Here is a 10336-nt window from a genome sequence, read left to right on the forward strand (position 1 = left end):
AGGATACTTACTCTCTATCTGATAATTCTACCTGCCAAAATGTGGCAGCATTCTAAATTTGCTGAATACATTGTATTGATTATTACCAAACTGACATAGAAAAAAATATTAATGCTTCTCGGCAAGTATAGTTAATTCCCCCTGTAGCAGAGCTGTAAACAGTAGCTCCGTCCATCTTTCATCCAGTTTCTAAACTGTCTATGCAGAGTCGCAGGCTGACACTCAACATAAGGGAAATTTGAACTATGGGCTGAAGACTGGAGCACTCACTGAAAAGTCTCACGACAACAAGGTCCAAACCCAAGACTTTATTTCTGTTACCACTGAGCCACAGCGCATACAGTACAGCTATAGTGATAAAAAAGATAAACCTTAGCTGATTTCAGTTTCTAAAAATTATATAACCTGCGTGTATGTGGTTTATGATAGGCTCCGTCATGTAAGATTTAAAAAAATGATTAATTAATGGTGAGAGCTAATGATCTTCGAAGGACAATTTAGTACCTGGCACAGGCTCAATTTATAGTCTTACTGTAAAATGAACCAAATGAGCTAAAACTTGTTATTCACCTTGACCAAAGGCTAGAAAGTTTTAGGTATATTCCAGCAGCCACACTGTTCCGCTGTCCTTCTATGGAGTTTGGGATATACATTTCATTTAATGAATTCACTCTACCATAGATGCAGATGCTTTGTATTGCTCTTTGTAATAACTTTACATACTACCTGCAGGCTAATATATCTAAAACTGAAAAATTAAATTTGACAGACATCTGTTGTCTGTCTGCTGTCGCCAATATTGATCATAAATCCACTTGCTCTTCACTATTTATTTGCATCGAGTCAATCTTCCTGGGACATTTCCAAAAATAGTTTTTATAAACTGCTTCTGACAGAGGGCCTCTGTCACTCCATCTGGGTAAATGTCAGCAAAATGCCAAATTTCAGAGACATTCAGAATTTTTGAGATGCCAAACACAAAGGATTTATTAACTTTCTAGCGAGTGAATTGACATCAGCTTCTGGCAGAACATGTATGGCAGATGTGTTAGTTTCAAGTTCCCTAGAGGAATTTGCCATATAGGCTGAATAATTGTTTTAAACTAATTAGCTGCCGTTCATAAGAACCTAATAGTGCAGTCTAAAATTCAGTGATATTCATGCCATGTCTAAGAGTCAAGTAAAGCAAAATGGATTCAGTAAAATCATTAAATGCTAATGCATATTTAATATCACCCACACAGCGATTGAAAGACACAGTCTCTATTATAAAGGCTGCAAAAAGTAACTAGTCATGTCAGCCTTTGGATTTATGTTATGCTTAAACAATTAAATAATGTTCCCATTTTCAAAAACACACGCTGCTAAGCCTGCCACATACGCTCTGAGCTATACAAGATACAGCAGATTGATAGCATCAGCTGCTCCTTGATCCTACTACACACATTTCTCAGTCTGATTCAAGCTTTGTTTGGCTGTGCGACTAAAAGCTATGAATGTGGAAATGCGAAAAGACGTCACACCCAGGTTGCAGCCTTATGGTTGCAGCTTAATATTTCCTGGAAAAGAGTTAAATGCAGCCCACAAGATGGAGCTAACGCCTAGCAGAGGGCCACAGGATGAGCTGAGTGGTGCAGCTGAATTGGTGCATTCAGGCCATTTTATCAGATCAGTGACCAGTGCAGCTTTATTTAGGCATGGCTGTCTTTACTGTTTAAATCTGTTATGTTGTTACTGCTTAGAAAACAGAAAAAACTTCACATTTGAGCTTTTAATTTTGTAAAGTCTGAGTCTTATAGTGGTGATCCATTTTTCCTTGAATTTTATTTTGAAGTTTCTGGAGGGGGTGCTCTTTTCTTTCAGCAACTCTGCCTGTCCCTGCTAAATACCAAGTGTTTTTGTTTGTACATGATGAATCTGAAATGTAAAACGCATCACTTCCTGTGTGCAGAGGGACTATTCCCAGGGAAGATCTTCCAGACATCGACTATAAAGAACAGCAGATGTAAAAGCTTTCATGAGTTGAATCATTACTCTTCTTTAATAATTGGCAATGGGAACAAAGAGGCTCAATGAGATAGTAGTAGATGACACATTTATTTATGTGAAGATGTCACAGAGTATTATTTTAAAAGTAAAAGCCTCTGAGCACTACGTTGCATCAGCTTCCGTCTCACAGCTTGGATTGGTAGATAATAAAATAACATGGCATGTCCTCTATTCTTGCTTGTGATGCAGATAAACTGGCGTGACTGGTGGTGTATATGTGACTCAAGATAAAGCCAGACCCGTGCACACACATATGCACACACGCTGACAGTCATGCAGCCGTGCGGATGTACACTCTGAGCCTGCGTGTCTGCTCTTCCCCCCATCATTTGTGCTTCAACCCATCTGCCAAAATCCTCTCAAGCAAAATCTGACTTGACATTTTCCAACACTGAATCAGCAGAGAAAGTAGGCTAGCACATTGATGGATACTGCTGGAGAGACAGAGGAAGTAAGGGAGAAAGGGGGAAAGCGGCTTGTTTCACAAAAGGCCACGGGTCGAGGAAGACATCTATTTGCCCCCTGTGCCACAGGAGCACACGATGGCATTAACCTAATGAGTCTTTACATAGTAATTAACGGTTCCCCACTGAATGATACTCTCTGTCGTTCTGTGCCGAAGAAGAATTAATTATTATTATCAATCAATGATGTTATCTGTGGGTGTTGCTTGGTTAAGAAGGGAGACGGGCAGACAGTGGCATTTAGCTGTGATTAATGAAGTGACCTTCCCTACAGCCTTGGCTGCGATCTAGAAAAATCTATTCCATTTCAAAGTGACCTCCGGGGGTGATGGCTGGTTGGAACACCCATACACTCAGCATCCAAATGCAACAAAACACACACATGCACCCACACGACCTTCACCATAAGGACCGAGCAGTGGTGCAGATGCTAAAACTTCCGAAATGAATGTCCGATAATGTTGCTACACTCAGTTGCTCTCATTTCCAGCTGGTTGTGACATATGACCAAAGAATGTCCTCGTTGTTGCTAAGTTTAGTGAACTGATACTATTGCTCAAAGCTTTCGCACACCATCCACTGGCATGCAAATGTGAGTAGTGGTGATGATAATGATATTAATGGGTGCCCAAAGACTTCTCCTAAGAAATTTCCATATTTTGTCCCATGGGCCTCAGTTGGTAGAGCATGGCATTAACATTTTTATATTGGTACCATTCCCACTAGAACAGGACAAGCCAAGCATGTAGGCTATTTTCATTCTTCACACTGGAGACAAGGGGGAAGAACTGTGTTTTCCACATGGAAAGGTTCACAAAGCAGGCGTTACATTTATTTGTGAAAGAAAAAACAACAGTTAAAAAACTGTAGTTGTTACTTATAGATGTGAATAAGGACATATTGGATATTTTGAATGTATTATTATATTGTGGACCAGAATAAACTGTTTTTAATATTAATCTCTGTCTATATTAATGCATTTTGACAGGATGTATCATATTATTTATGTACACAAAGGTGCTGTAAATGTTGTGAAATACTCTGGTTGAGTTCTGGCACAAAGCAGAGAAATATAGGAGATAATGAGGTATACTGCCACACTGCATTTTTTTTCTTGGCTGCAAGACCCTTCATTTATACTGCAGGAGCTACTTTGGAGAAAATATCTGGATGTTTTATGCTTTTTTATATACTATTCTATTCTTTTTAAGCCGTACAAAGATACAAAGATGATAGTTTTAAGAGAGCCTCACACAGAAATAGACGGGATGAGTAGCTGTGTAAAGTGACCAAGTAAAACTAGAGCTGATGTGGCCACCGCACGGGTAGATACAAACAATGACTGTTAACCTGCTGCGTGTTTGTCGACTGAACAAAATGGACCCCTCCTCTCGTTCACGAGGCACATTGTTTGGCTATTTCATTATAATACCTTCTCACAGAGACATTCAAACATGTCACAGTAGGAAAAGCACAGCTGTAAATAATAAAATGAATGATGGATGAATTCTTTTTTGCTTCAGTTTCAGGGTCCTGGTATTGTTCACGCTGGCTCACTGTCACACATCCTACTTGGCCACTTGAAGAGCAACAGAGTCAGCTCAGAAACAAACTGCCCATTTTCCAGCTACAACACAGAGTTTTAAACTGTGTATGTGTGAGTATCCCCCAAGTTCAGTTATATAGTGAAAGTTTTGAGACATTTGAAAACTTTGAGAATTTCTTTTGCGCCGTTTGGAGGCAGTGAAACAAGCTTAAACACAACATCTCACATAGCAATTGCCTATTTCAAGTCCAGAGCACACATTAGCATTCATTTTGTGTTTCTGACCATCTGATGAGTTAAATCCAATGTTTTAGCTCTGGTATGGCCTTCAGTTTCAGCTGTTTTAGTTCGAACTGTGTTTGTAACTAGCTGAACATCTCTCTCTGCCCAAAGTCTAAAGGCTGGATCACCTCTACCTGGAGAAAATCTACAGTTTCCCCATATTTATGTAAAACCTGATATATGACACTTGTGTGCTTATACTTTGGATCAGACATATCTTTTAGCTGGCTTTTCAATCCTGCAGAATACAGACGGGGCTACAGGGGTAATGGAGATGTAGTGGCATTTTCTATTGTGGCCCAAGTATTGTAGAATTGTACTGAGAACCAATGCATGGCTGCTCTAATCTGGGAGACATTTCTCCAGGAAAGCTTCAGAATCTCTCCTCTCTGAGTTTTTTTGGGAGGCTGATGAGGCGTAGGTGGGAGCAACGTGAGCGATACTCTAGGTCTCATTCTTCTCAGTGAGCAATTTCACTTTACTTTCCAATTCAGTGACCTCGGATGTGAGCTGTGTCGTTGCAAGCTCTGTGTCACTGATGATTGTGTCTTAATCCGTTCTGATGTGTGCAATATCTTCAATGACTTTCCTGTGCGGCGCTTAACTTTCTGCCTTTAAAGAGTTGGTGGCATCAAGTACAACATCCTGCTGTTGACCTTCTTTCTTGTTGGTTAGTGTCATTGGAGACTGTGTCTGTGTACACCCATATCACCCATATCATCATAAACTTGTTGCTATCGCTAGTGAGCTGCAAACTTGATGCTGCCAGGTCAGTGCTAACTTGTGTTATGAGACTTAAATCATGCCGGACGAGATGTATGGAGCCATTTTGTTTATTGTTTTAGTTCGAAACTTCACCTGACTTTCCATCGGCATGGAGAAGATTAGATAATGACTTAAGAGATTTTATATGCACTTGTATGTTCGTACCCTTAGCACTTACATCATAGCACATTTGTACTTAAGGTATCCTTGATAAATAGCAGCTACTTTGCAGATGAGGGCTTGAAAATTGTTTCTATTTTTTCGTTTCTACTTTATCGACGGTGATATGTTGTGTTTTCTTTCTTGTGACAAGTGTACTTATTGTAAGTTGCTTTGGACAAAAGTGTCTGCTAAATGCCCTAAATGTAATGTAAATGTAACTTATCCTTTAAGTTTTTTAACTGCCACGACCCAGGTCTTAGGCCATGACAAAAGGAGCAGATTGCCCAAATGTACCGAGAATAACAACTATTTATTTACAGAAATGGCAACAGGATACATCGACTAAATATATGAAATAGACAATCAGTCGATCAGTAGAGCTAGTGAGTAAAATAAGTTCAAGTAAACCGAACAAAAGAGAACATGTGGTACAAGGAGGAGGGCCAGCAATTGAATGAGAGCAAGGAGGATGCATTCTGGCTGGACTGGGGCAGGTGTACCCAGCTGCATTAATATGAAACTCGCCCTTCAGGACCTGAAGAGAGACACAAAACACAAGCAGCAGCCCAGGGCCCAGCCAGAGGGCCATCACATTCTTCAGATGCATTTTGCAATCCCAAATGCGTCCATTTGATTCAGACGGCCACCTGGCTCTCCTTCCGCCTGACCCAGCATCAGACCATCTCCTAATGAGGACGAAGAGGAAAACACATTAGTTAAAATAACTCTCAGAGCCTTGCAGATGTTGCATTTGTTTTGTCACAGATTAACATTTGGTAACAGATGGGTAATACACGCACATGCTCACAAACGATGCCAGCAATAGCAAACACACTAGCACTCATCTAAACAGCGATTACCATCTCGTATGAGGCTGGTGCGCTGCCCAGACGATGACAGCTCCTCGTACAGTACAGGAAGTCCCTGCGGTGCCGCTTTCCCGAGGCCTCAGAGGCATGCATGTCATTGTGCCATGTTTCATCTCACCCACTCATTAATGATGCTCGCTGGCCAGCACATGACAGACCTCAGCTCTCCCACTGTTTGTCTGCTGGCTGTCTCTGCAGCAGAAGCAGCCAATTCTGATAGTATACATGGCATGTAATTGCTGCATTTCCTGAGCGGTGGGCAATAATGGGCTATAGGAAGCTGTTACTGGGGTGACCCTCAACATAATGACCCACACGGTCCTTATAAAGTATTCAGGACATTGACTTTTCATTCATGAGTGTGAGACTGAGGAAAAAGGAGACAATAATGAGCATTAACCAGGCTAGTATATTCATTTGTGAGGATGATGACCCAAATAGTGTCAGAGGTTACAGAGGCATGAGTGAGGGGATATAATCAGACAGTTGTTCATGTCTACAAAATGTGTCTCGGTCTATATACTCAATGCAGGTTAAATGGCACTTTTATTGCCGCAACAGTGCAACAATGTGGTGTTATTAAAGTACTCTAAGGAGAAAAGTGCAGCTAGTACTGATCGATAAAATTTTACAATCAACCCTAAACTGCCCTGGTAGCCAATGAAGTGAAGTTAAAATGGTGTATTAGATTGTCTTCTCCACTTAGCTCCCATCAGGAAAGCAGCAGCAGAATTCTGGACAAACTGTAATCTGGACGTAATCTGCTGTGTTCAACAGCTTTCCAAGGAGGCATAATGAAGGATAAGCAAGGGTTGCAGTTTTAACAGCGAGTCAAAGAAAGAAAATCTCTAGTGTTGAAAGGTTATAGAAAACACAACTAGAAAATGGTCTTAACATGGTTGTTTTTTAAAGAGAACAACTGAACGTGAAAGCACTCAAAACTTGTGTAATAATCCCTCTTTGTACAGGAAACTGTATGTGTATAGCTAAGACAATTACAGTAGGTCAAAGTTCATCCACATATGAGATAGTCTGTATGATAATTTAACAGTTCTGGTTATTTATCTTCCAAATACGTTTGCTAACTTCAGGGTTCATTAACAAACATCTGCTGTGTTCCCAAGTCTCAGAAATTGACTTTAGTTTGTACAATCTTACTATCACCAATATAGATTCTGGGCAAAACTACAAAAATAACACCCATGTAATAGATGGAGGTTGCCAGTCCTGTCCAACATGTGCTATACTGGTAACAAGCAGGATTCCCTGCTGCTTGTTTTGTCTTAGTTTTATGATGGCATTTCCTAGTCACGTTGAATTTATCACAAGAGACACCATCAGTGACAGAACAGGACAGTATCTGCCATGTTGTGTGTTGCTGCTGTCAACAGTCTTGTCCTTGTTATGCTATGCTCTTGTTTTCTACAATGTTTGACAGTCAGAAAATACCAGACAGCAGAACTGGAGCAGCACAGGGCCTAATAACCATACCTTCACATTCATCCATCGTCATCTATAAAAAATATTTTACAGAAAAAGGGTACATTGACTTATTGCTACATCTGTATTTCCTGGGTTTATTTTCTCATTATTGTCAGCAAAACAGTGACAGTACCCAATTATTAAGAAATAATGTATATGTATAAAAAGCACAGCACATTTTATACAATCAAGCAGAGGGACTGTTGTTTATTCATTTAGAACAGTACAAATAGTCTGCAGGGTTTGACCATCCAAAAATGTGTTTCACAGGCCTTGTCCTGCCACGTAAGAGACGGTGCAAATGTACAATCTAATTAAACAAATCAACACCAAAACTACAGTATAGACTGCAACAGCTGTAAAGTAATTTAGTGTCCTCAGAAACAAAAGCCTCATTATTTAGAAGAATCTGCATTCAAAATCAGCGTAGGGAGCTTCGACAAGCAGCTGGGAATCACGGCAACAAAAAACTGTGTGTGTTCAATCCACATGTATATGGCCAAACTTTGCATCATTTCCCATGTGCTCTCGTAATGATGCCATTTGTGGCATTAATGTTAATGTATTGTACTGACTAGATTGCACACAACTGGAATTCCCTTGTGTATGCATGAGTCAGTGTTTTCACTGATTTTGACAGTTACTGCACATCACGTGTTTTACAACATTCACTGATGTCATGAATATTCCAAAAATAGTAAAACATGCAGTCTCGACCAAATTCTATCAAGGAAAGCAAAAACATAATTAGTGGAGCTCTCAAAAACTTCTCCCACACCAATTTTGCAAGACATTGCAGGATTTTATAGACATAAGATGAGTCTCAAACTTAACTGATATTAACCTTTATTGAAATTCAGGTATCAGCAGGTCAGTCACAGCCATCTTAGATATGACAGACATACACTGCTTGGCTGTACAACATTTTATTGAAAAATTGATTATTTCTGATGAATACTGTCAACAAGATGTTTTGAACATGATGACAATGTAATACAACATTTGATTAAAATGTAGTTTTAAAAAAATCAAGCCCCATTGAGCAGCAGTGGTTATAATGCCTGTATTGTCTGTAGTGTAGGGAAAGAATATATATATAGTGGTTGCCACTAGCAATAGACATTACATTCCTTGCTGCATCTTATTATTGGTGATGTTTTTTTTATTATTCCTCTGGTTATTCAATGATTAATAAAATAATTATATGGATGTATAATTTAAATAGTTGTGTGAAGCCTGTATGTGATCTACATTCATTGTTAAGTTAGTTTGTTAACAGTTATTCTGGGAAATGTGGGAGAAGTCGAGGGAGGCAGGCGGAGGTGAGCGTATATGAAACTACCACAGTGAGACACACAATGACTCCCAGCACATTTTAAACACCATAGATGGATGATACACATGACGGTATAGTAACTGTTGCATTTTCCACCCCCTTAGTCTGCATTTGCATGACGATATAGCCCATTAGCTCTCATTATACATGTTGATTGAGTTTACTGACAATAAAGCATGTAGGATTTTTCTTCCCCAAATTGGAACTTGATTAAGAGAAACCAATGACTTGTAACGTCTTTTGACGCCAAATACTTTAATTTGTCATCTCAGAAAGTGGTATTACAAATAAATTAGAGACATCTTATCGAACAGAAAAAAAGCATTTTTCAGCACAACACTGGCTTCACGTGACTGAAACACGTATATAACAGAGGCATCATTCACCACGAGTTTCATCCAAATCACTGGCATTCCACCACAACAAACACTGCGCTGTGCCTATAATTAGTGCAGAAACTGTAAGTGGTGAGTGGGCAGCCTGTGTGTTTGGGAGCATATGTCACAGTGTGTTAGTGTCCAGGCTAAAACGTGTTACTTACGCCTGTCATGGCGGCCCTGGCTGCCTGTCAGACCAGCCGTGAGGTGACAGTGATGCGTCTTGTCTGTCTAGTTCACTGGCCCAGAAGACCTGTCACCTGTCAGCACACACGCATGCGCATACACACACACACACACACCCTTTTCCTTCCCTGACCAATACAGCAGGACACACTATCTCAACATGAGCTAGTAAAATTCTCAAGAGTTAGCATGGGGCCTCCTGTCACCTGACACGATGTATGTTACAGTGTTATAATGTAAATGAAGCTCAACTGTGTCTCAGCCTTCACTCAGTTTTGAGTGACCTGCTCTATTTTGGTTTTGCCCGTTGCCTCCCTCCGGCTGCACTTGTTACAAAAATTCATGGCATGACAGCAGATGTAAACACAGTGTCCTGCTCTTAAAATGACCAGTCAAAAGCTAATGGTTAAGTCTGACATAACAGGAAGGTCTTCTATCTGACCTGAACGAAACATTGCAGCCCAGGTAATTTATTTTTCTTGAAAATAGGCAAAGCCATGACAAAGACATGATCCATTCAAAGCTGGGGTTGGTATGATTGTAGAAACCAGCAAGCGTACGCTAAATTCTCTCCAAACTAACTGCTGTCCCGTAGCTCTTGCTGGCTAGTAGGCAGATGTGTTTGCAGCTAAGTTCAACACGCTCTCTTAGCTTTTTAAGTCTAGTACAGTAGATGCATAAACGTACAAGTCTATTGAATGCCACAATCATATAAACACAAACAAAAAAGCCATCACAAACGTTCCTCAGTCCGAAAAGGCTACCCGGCGCAACACTTACTCCTTACTACTATAGGTGTGTGCTTTGTGCTAACTGGG

Source organism: Pagrus major, chromosome 7 (genome assembly GCF_040436345.1).
Source record: "Pagrus major chromosome 7, Pma_NU_1.0".
NCBI lineage: Eukaryota > Metazoa > Chordata > Actinopteri > Spariformes > Sparidae > Pagrus > Pagrus major.